The 9,681-nt window shown below is 38.5% G+C and overlaps 1 long non-coding RNA gene across 1 annotated transcript in view; it reads right to left on the bottom strand.

The window, feature by feature from the left end:
- Positions 1-8,162, bottom strand: part of LOC107676494 (uncharacterized) — a 17,813-nt gene extending 9,651 nt beyond the window's left edge. Inside the window, exons 1-2 of the long non-coding RNA XR_001632750.1 lie at positions 8,152-8,162; positions 4,013-4,019 (exon numbers count right to left, since the gene is read on the bottom strand). This is a non-coding gene — a long non-coding RNA (uncharacterized LOC107676494). The remainder of the gene's footprint in view (positions 1-4,012; positions 4,020-8,151) is intronic.
- Positions 8,163-9,681: the final 1,519 nt, after the last annotated feature.

Raw genomic sequence — 9,681 nt, 5'->3', positions numbered from 1 at the left:
TGTACCGCGTCTTCTCGCTCTCACTCTCTCAAAATTGCCTCACATCAGCGCATCTCATCTGCACTAAGATAGCTGTTGCACACTGCCATACAAGACTTTCGCTCAGCTGACAGAACTGTCACTTTCCTAATCGGGTCAGTGTTGCATCATCACAAAAGTTTATCATTTTTTTATTCAGATTGAATTGATTAAATTTAAGAATCTAACATAAAAAGACACAGATATGACAATAAATTTTCATAATACATCTCTTTGGTTTTTTCTGCTCAGTGTTATTTCAGGGTTTTGATCTCTCAACTGAGAGATCACATCTTGTTTATTGTATTATAGTGACTATTTAATATTACATCTAAACTTTGACTAGGCTAGACATGTTGCCTATTAATTGTATACAGTATATGAACCTGAAAGCATATTTTAATTTTTGTGTATTAAACGGTCTATTACTCCATAATAATGCTCTAGTTGAGGGCATTTGTAGTATAGGTATGGGGCCCAAACATAACCTCAAGCCCAGGGGCCCCCTGGCCCCGTAAGTCCTGCCCTGCTCACATGTAATGTTAGTTCTGTACTTCAGAGTCGAGTAAAACAGCATTACAATCTCCTTTGTGGTAGAGAAAGCTGCTTACATGTAGGCTACGGGAAGCAGCGAAGATGTTGAATTAAACATACACACAATCAGCTTTTCCACATTTTTATACTGGCCCCGATAATCAAAACTTCTACTTAGCACTTGCTCCATTTCTGCAGATCGTTTTTTTTGTGAATGAATGACTTAATCCACCTGTTGCTTTGGTCTTCATCAACAGCCGCTTGCGCCACCTGCCGGTGAGCGACTGACAGCAGCTGGAGATCATGCATCGGTTCGCTACTGCTATTCCTGGAGCTCCCGGATGTGCAAAGGCGAATTGTCTGTGGAGTTTTAACCACTGAATTTGTGGAAGTAAATTTGGAAAGTCAAATAAAATGGACCGAAATTTGCCTGTCGAATATAATGCATCGTGTTTTTAAACAGATTGAATATTTTGGAAGTTAATTCTGGAAGGTGAATATGAATGATTGAATTTTAAATTATGAAAATGTGTGTGAAATTTTGAATTGAAATATTCACAGCTTAAATAAACAACTATGTTAAATTTCAGGACCTAAAAATGCAAACCCTGGAAATACAAGGCATTAAAATGCATGCACTGTTAATGCAATGCATTATTTTTTTCAGTTAGTGCTATTCAATGTTTTTTTGTTTTTGTTTCAAATACATATGGAATTATTATTCTTCCATACGGCAACGTCGTCATTGCGATACCGACTCAGAAAACACTAGTTTATTAGTAAATAATTCAAATATCTCCTTACTATTTCCTCCTGACACGTTTATGGTAATTACTTTTGCCGGTACTTTGCGGCAAACTTAAGCCTATTGCGTGCATTTGAAGGCAGAACTGTTCAGCTTGGCTGACGGCATACATGCTGCTGCCCTGGACACTAAACACCGTCGAGCCGCGCTTGGTAGCACGGTCTTGTGTTGTTTCCACCAGCGCGGCAATTTTTTTTTCATTACTAATGATGGATGTGTAAAATATAAAAATAAGGAGAAGCCTAAAACAGACCCGAGGCCCGGCCCGCGTCTGAATTATGACGTGAAAATTGTCCCGAAGCCCAGCCCCAGGGGCGTAAAAAAGTCGGGGCCCGTCGGGTCCCGGGCTGAAATGCAGGGCTCTAGCTCTGATCTAGCACACAGAAAACGATTTGACTGAAAATGTATCAGAAAAGATGAAAGAAAGATAGTGGTAAGCTACGCAATTTGGGAAAAGAGGCGGCGTTTCTGCATTAGCTTTTTTTTTTTTTTTACTCTTTGTACAGCAGTTATTGTTCATTTTAAATGTATTTTTAATGTAGAATATGTGTTACATAAATACATGAAATGTAGAATATATTAAAAAAAAGTGCTCATGGCTCGTCTGCCAGTGGGTGCCCCGGGTGCCTCATTTTCCACAGTGAGTTTGACACGCATCCGCCTTCTGGTCGATTACGGAGTCTGAATATCCGCGCGGGATTGCAGGTATTCCGCATAATTGTAATCATTCCTGCGCAAATGTGCCTAGCGCTTTATTGTAACATGAGAACACAGTCATGTAATTGCAGAAAACTGGATGCGAGCTCTCAAATAGGCCTAACTTATACAAATGAACTGCCTGCATGTCCTCTCACTCCGATATTGCTTGTGCGCAGACTGTGTGCAATCGTGATCTCTCCGTGCTAGAAATTATTCCTCTTTGCTCCTGGATTAAACTAGGTCAAAAGTTTTTAACCATTCACTTTGTCAGCTTTTGCAACAAAGTTAACCTATTTTAAAGACACAAATACACAGAATGAGCAAATGTTTAAGATTGAGATTTTTGTAATGGTAGTTGATCAATGTTTATACGTATGTAGGAAACGCCTATATTAAAACCTATTATCATATAAAGCAAACTTGTCTTTTTAGAAGACTTAAAACCATTTTATTAAACCATTTAAAGCTTGAAATAATGATTGTCTGAACCAAAAATGGATGGAAATTTTTTTTTTTTTAGATATTAAAATATCTATATGGCAGTATACAGTATAGTTTTGCCAATGGTACTGAAAATGATTAAATTCGTCACGAAATCAAAAATGATCCTACTTCCCTTTTTTTTAGTGCACATTACTAGTCTTGTGGTGAACACTTAAACCGTGCAAGTCAATACCCTGGAAAAAAAATTGTAGGCCTCTACTTATTTCACTTGAGAAATCAATATTAAACTGTGAGGGAATATTTAGTTCGGGTGACGTCTGATTATTTGTTAATCTAGCCACTGTGCTAAATAAAAACCTTGGATTGTGTTGGATTGTCTATAGCTCTTCATACTGTTTTTCCATGCAATTCTGAAAACTTCCAAGTTAGTTTTTCTCCATTTCCGTTCAAGATTACGAGTTTCTTTCTTGAGAGAATGGGTATTGCTGTTGTACCATGGTGCAGTACGTTTTTCTCTAACCTTTTTTAATTTAATGGGGGCAACAGTTTCTAATGTATTAGAGACAATAGTGCCCATATTGCGAGTCATTTTGTCTAGTTCATGTGTATTTATGGGTACAGAGAGCAGTTGAGATAAATCAGGCAGTTTATTTGTGAATCTATCTTTGGTGGCTGGAACAATAGTTCTACCCAGACTATAGTCATATAGTCATAGAGTTAATATCAGTAATAGGCAGCATGCACGATACAAGATAGTGGTCAGTAACATCATCACTTTGAGGTACTATATCTATATCATTAAGATAAATTCCATGCGATATAATTAAATCTAGTGTATGATTAAAACGATGAGTGGGTCTCCAAAAGAGTTCATTAAGTCTGTAAACGCAAGTCCTAACGCATTATTTATATTATCAACATGAATGTTAAAGTCGACAATTAGTGCTTTATCAACATTAACCAATTGGTCTGAGAGGATATCTGCAAATTATTTTAGGAAATCCTTATACAGCCCTGGCGGTCTATACACAGTAGCCAGAGTAAGAGATAGGAGAGATTTATTTTGCATATCTGACAGTATGCAGAGCCAGATAGTTAATATCAGTAATAGGCAGTATGCACGATACAAGGTAGTGGTCAGTAACATCATCACTTTGAGGTACTATATCTATATCATTAAGATCAATTCCATGCGATATAATTAAATCTAGTGTATGATTAAAACGATGAGTGGGTCTGGTTATGTTTTGCTTGACTCCAAAAGAGTTCATTAAGTCTATAAACGCAAGTCCTATGGCATAATTTGTATTATCAACATGAATGTTAAAGTCGACAATTAGTGCTTTATCAACATTAACCAATTGGTCTGAGAGGATATCTGCAAATTATTTTAGGAAATCCTTATACAGCCCTGGCGGTCTATACACAGTAGCCAGAGTAAGAGATAGGAGAGATTTATTTTGCATATCTGACAGTATAACATTAAGTAGAAGTATTTTGAATGAGTTAAACCTGTTTTCTGAGTAACATTGAGAATATCACTATATATTGATGCAACACCGCCGCCACGACCAGTCTGACAGGGCTCATGCTTATAAAAGTAGCTTGGTGGAGTAGACTCATTTAGACCAATATAGTCATTTGGTTTGCGTAAGGTTTCAGTAAAGCAGAGTACATCAAAACTATTATCTGTGATCATTTCATTTACAATAACTGTTTTGGGTGCGAGTGATCCAATGTTTAGGAGCCCAAGCTTTAAAAATGTTTTTTATTCATTTAGTTTGCATTTATTTAGCATTTAATCATGATCAGGTTTTATCTAGATCCTGCATTACATTTATATTTTGACCTCACTATTCGGGGAACAGACACAGTCTTTATAGATTGGACAATGAAAGTACTTTTATCGTTTTAAGTGGGTAGAACAAAAGCCAACATAGCAGTTATTTGAGAATTGGCTTACTAGTCATATCTCCAGGACGTATGCTCCATACGTCCTGGAGATGTTGTCCGACAGGAGTTCCGCTCCGACTCTGCTGGGGTGCAGGCCATCAGCGCGAAAAAGCCTAGGACGCTCCCAGAAAAGATTCCAATTATTAACAAAGAGCAGTTTCTGTTCTTTACACTATGACAATAACCATTAGTTTAAAGCAAACAGTCTACTGAACCTTTCGTGTCCTCGTCGATACGTGGGAAGCGGTCCTGACACAATGATCGTCGTCGCAGGCGATGTGCTGCGTACCGTCTCGATCAGGCTCCTGAAGTCCCTCTTCAGTGTCTCTGTCTGCCATAGCTTCACTGTAAAAAATCCAACTTTCGAAAAGTTCTACTAACCAATGTAAAAAAGTAGCCTGAACAAATAATTTTTAATAGGAGAAGTAAGTTAAATTAAAAAAAATAATAATTTTTAAAATACTCTAAACACGTTTACAGTGCCTTGTGAAAATATTCATACCCCTTCATTTTTTTCACATTTTGTTAAGTTGCTGGCTTATGCTAAACTGCTTTAAATTACTTTTTTCCCCATATCAATCTACACTCCATACACCATAATGGTAAAGCAAAAATTATCTTTTAATGTCTTTGCAAATTTATTAAAAATAAAAAACTTAAATTATTCCATTTTGCTTGTAGATGTTACTACACTTCAAGTGAAGTTAACCTGTGGCAAATTCAATTGAATGGGTATGATTTGGAATGGCACACACGTCTTAATAAAAGGTCTAACAGCTGATAATGCATATCAGAGCAAAAACCAAGCCCTGAGGTCAAAAGAACTGCATGTAAAGCTCAGAAACAGGTTTGTGACAAGCCACACATCGGGGGAAGAGTTCAGAAAAAAAAACTTCTGCTTCATTGAAGGGTCACAGAAGCATGTAGTCTTTATTACCCTTAATGGAAGAAGTTTTAAACAACCAGGACTCTTCCTAGCACACAGCAAGAGTGGCTTATAGACAACCCTGTGAATGTCCTTGAGTGGCCCAGCCAGAGCCTGGGATTGAACCCAGTCAAATATTTCTGGAGAAACCTGAAAATGTGCATCTGCCCCCATCCAAGCTGACAGAGCTTGAGAGGTGAAGAGATGAGGAGAAGGATGGCAGATAATTGCCAAATGCTGATGTGCACATTTTTTGAAGCTGATGTGCATCATACCCAAAAAGACTTGAGGCTGTTAAGGTTCTTCAGCTAAATATTTATTTAAGGGTATGAATACTTATTCAATGTACTTATTTCAGTTTTTTATTTTTAATACATTTACGAAGTTGTGACAATTCTGTTTTTGCTTTGTCATTATGGTGTATGGAGTGTAGATTGATGTGGGGGAAAAAAGTAATTTAAAGCAGTTTAACATAAGGCAGCAACATAACAAAATGTGAAAAAATGAGTGGGGTATGAATACTTTCGCAAGGCACTGTAGATACTCAAGTATTTGTTCACAACATATCCAAATGTTCTCCCAACTTTTCAAATTGAGTCATCTGAATAAACAATTTTACATTGAATAATATTGCACAAGTTCCCAGCATGCATTGCAGCTTGAAAATATTTTATGTTAATAATTACTAAAATATTATCATTGTTTTAAATTTTACTGGCTTAATTTATGCTGCTGCTGCTGTTGTCACTGTCAGTTAGCTGTCATGTGGATCAGAGTTCATACTTTTACTGATTTCAAATTTGTTGATCCTCACCATGGTTGAGAATCATGTGCTGAGGTACTGTATATGTGCATCTCATTGCAACTTTTTTAATACATTTGTGTCTGCATAAATGTTTGCCCTCTAGTTTTAAGAGGCAAATACTAACCATAACATGTAGAAGGCTCTGAAAATAAACATAAATCTAAAAGAAAGAGGTTTGATAAAAAAAAGATTAGAATTGCTAAATGCTAAAAAATCTTTGGTTGCTCTGACAGATCTTTTAAGACTCAGTAGACTGACTTTTATTCATTAGATGAACTAAAGTTCTTAAGTTGTCAGTTGCTAGTTGGGTTAACTTAACAAGTTGAGTGTGATAGGTTGCCTTATTTTTTTGAGTTAGATCAACTTTTTTTTTTACAGTGTTGATGCCGTTAACCCCCGTAAGCACAACCGCTCCTGTGCTCTCGTCGTCCTTCAGGATCGCAGGTATCTGCGCAGAAACATTGAGAACATGAGCACCAGGGAAACAGTGAGTGTGCACTTTACCTTTAGCAAGGGTAGCACGGACATGCCCGGACGATGGAGTCTCCGACGATCACAGCGTTGTGTTCCATCTCATGGAGGGGAGCGAAGTGGTTCGGGGTGGAGATCTCAAAGAAAGTGAAAGCGAAAGTGAAAGTGAAAGTGAAATTGAAATTGAAAGTGAGGTGACGTGTGGCCAAGTGTGGTGACCCATACTCTGAATTTGTGCTCTGCATTTAACCCATCCAAGTGCACACACACAGCAGTGAACACACACACACCGTGAACACACACCCGGAGCAGTGGGCAGCCAATGCTGCGGCGCCCTGGGAGCAGTTGGGGGTTCGCTGCCTTGCTCAAGGGTCTCACCTCCGTCGTGGTATTGAAGGTGGAGAGAGCGCTGGTTTTTCAGTCCCCTACTGACAATTCCTGCCGGACCTGAGACTTGAACCCACGAACTTCGGGTTACAAGCCCGACTCTCTATCCATTAGGCCATGACTGCCTCCAAGACCGGAGGCGGCGGAGGGGGAGAGGTCCTCGCCCGGGGCTTGGCTCGCGTCTTCCGCTGCTGGTGCACCCAGGGTCCGTGGTGTCTTGTCGCTGGAGTAAAGGAGGCCTGGGAAGATCGCGTCCTGGGTGCACAGGGCCTGTGCAGAGAAACACACGGAGTAGAGGTGGTGGGAGTGTTAGCAGTATGCTGTATACTTACCCCGGACTTGTGAGCATCAGCCATGTTTCCAGCGCGGCTCTCCACTCTCTCAGCTGGGCCTGCTTCTCCACGGCCTCCAGCTCGCAACGCGTCCTCACCTGCACTCAAAGGTAGACAGAAATCCACCATTTATAGCAAGTAGCAGTGAGTAAAAGTATGGAGTTTAAGCAATGTAAGCAAGATTAGCGGCAACCATGCTAGCGATGCTAACGGGCTATAAGCTAGTAGCGGACTTGGCAAATCAAAATAAAACTAGTGATAACAAGGTGCTCCGATTGTTTTTGTTGTAGAATACAATGGGGGATACCTTCCCACGATATAGAGACGAAAATGATGGTGTATAAAATTGATTTTAAGATTGAAAAATAGACGATAAAGAATTAACTTGACGGAGCTTCAACTCAAAACACACAGCAGCAACAAACAGGAAGTTACATCAGATTAATCACTGCTCTTCACTTAATATTGTTCATAACTTTATTATGAATTAATTTATGTTTAATTTATATGTTGAAGTCTATGCAGTGATTTATTTGTACATTTGATTACTTTAATCAATTTCTATATTATAGGCTAATTAGTTTATTTTATTTGTATACTTTTTTCTGTTGTATTTGCCCTATTGTTTGTAATTTCCTTCCTTTTTTGTATTACTGACTTTTTTTTAACTCACTTTTGACAGGGAAACTGCTCTGAAAGAATAGGTTAAGGAGTTGGGGAGCATTTTGGGGCCCCGACAAAGTTTTGCTTAGGGCCCCCAGACGTCTAGGATTGGCACTGAGTGTTAATAGTTATAATAGTATTATTAATACTGAATTTGGTCCTCCAATGTCACTGTTTCACCACCATGTTCCTTTAGGGGCTCTGTAGCTTTTTGCATTGGTCTGAACAAAATTGGCAGACAGGCTGAATAAAAATGTAAATCCATTTTTTGACAGCATGTGACACTTATGGAACAGCAGAAATGTAGCTTTCCATGGTAAGCTCTTTAAACAAGCAGCACTGCTTAAACACTGCTTTATTAGGCATTACACAGAGGGAAGATGGAAAGCAAATGCCATTGAAACCTTACTGAACACAGTCGGTTCCATTTATGCATTCATACAATTCATTCATACTTTTACTCTCAGCAATCTGCCATGTTTTCACACAAAAGCAAACCTACGCTGCATGTTGTGTGAGACTGTTGTTATACTTTGCATAACACAGAGCAGTATTTACAATTAGTTTTTCAAATCGTGACAATTGTTAGGGGATCAAATTATGCAGTAATGTTTATTTATTTTATATGAATGTATTATATATATACATTAGGGGTGGAACGATACATGTATTCGTACCGAACCGTCACGGTACGGACATCTCGGTTCGGTGCATGAGGCCTTACAATGAATACAGGCAATTCACCCCCATCCAGATGGGGGCGCCCGCAGCAATGCAACGCTGTTTGATAACCGGCTGCCAGCAGAAGAACAGCGAATGCCATGAGTTGCCCACTTGAAAACAAAGTCCACTAGACAGTGACCATGAGCTGATTCTGAATGCGTCTCTCAGACTGACAAAGGAGTATGTATACTTTAAAGGCTTGTGCACTCAACTGTTTGCGAAATGGAGCTTTGTGCTCGTGTATCCTACCTCTCTCATTCGGCACAAATCCAAATATTCCATAATATTTCCATATTTGCGATGTAACGTATCTGAATGCTAAACTATTATTTATTATGTAAATTATAGGCTTTGTACTTCAGTCGCGTTCCAACGATGACATTGATGTTTGGTTCATTGTATTTTATTTTGATAAAGTACCAACTGCACTGTCAAGTTAGCAATGCTGGAACTAATGTGTTTTGTGTGTGTGAGTGTGTGCGTGCGCGCCTGCGCGATCACTTAAACTGTTTCCTTATACCAGCAGAATCAACTTTAAACACTTATCCATTTGAGTTTCCTTTCTGTGAACAAATTAAGCGTGTCAAAAATTAATAGAAACTCGGCATATATATAGGCTACGTTTTATACATAGCCTACAGGCTATGTAGGCTATACAGAATTTATTCCTTGTATGTATATATGTACTGCAGATTTTATATATAAAACATAATGTAAAAATATTTAGTATTTTCACATCTAGGTGGAAAAAAAATTGTAATTTGTACTACTGTCTGTTCGAAATAAATGATAAGAAACCGAGCATAGTAGATTTTTTTTTTTTCCCCTGTTGTACCGAAATGGTATCAAACCGTGAACCCCGAACCGAGGTATGTACCAAACCGTGACATCTGTGTACCGTTCCACCCCTAATATATATATA

Source organism: Sinocyclocheilus anshuiensis, unplaced genomic scaffold (genome assembly GCF_001515605.1).
Source record: "Sinocyclocheilus anshuiensis isolate Anshui unplaced genomic scaffold, SAMN03320099.WGS_v1.1 scaffold368, whole genome shotgun sequence".
NCBI lineage: Eukaryota > Metazoa > Chordata > Actinopteri > Cypriniformes > Cyprinidae > Sinocyclocheilus > Sinocyclocheilus anshuiensis.
The sequence above is the reverse complement of the archived record's forward strand: the minus strand, read 5'-3'. Positions and strand labels throughout refer to the sequence as shown.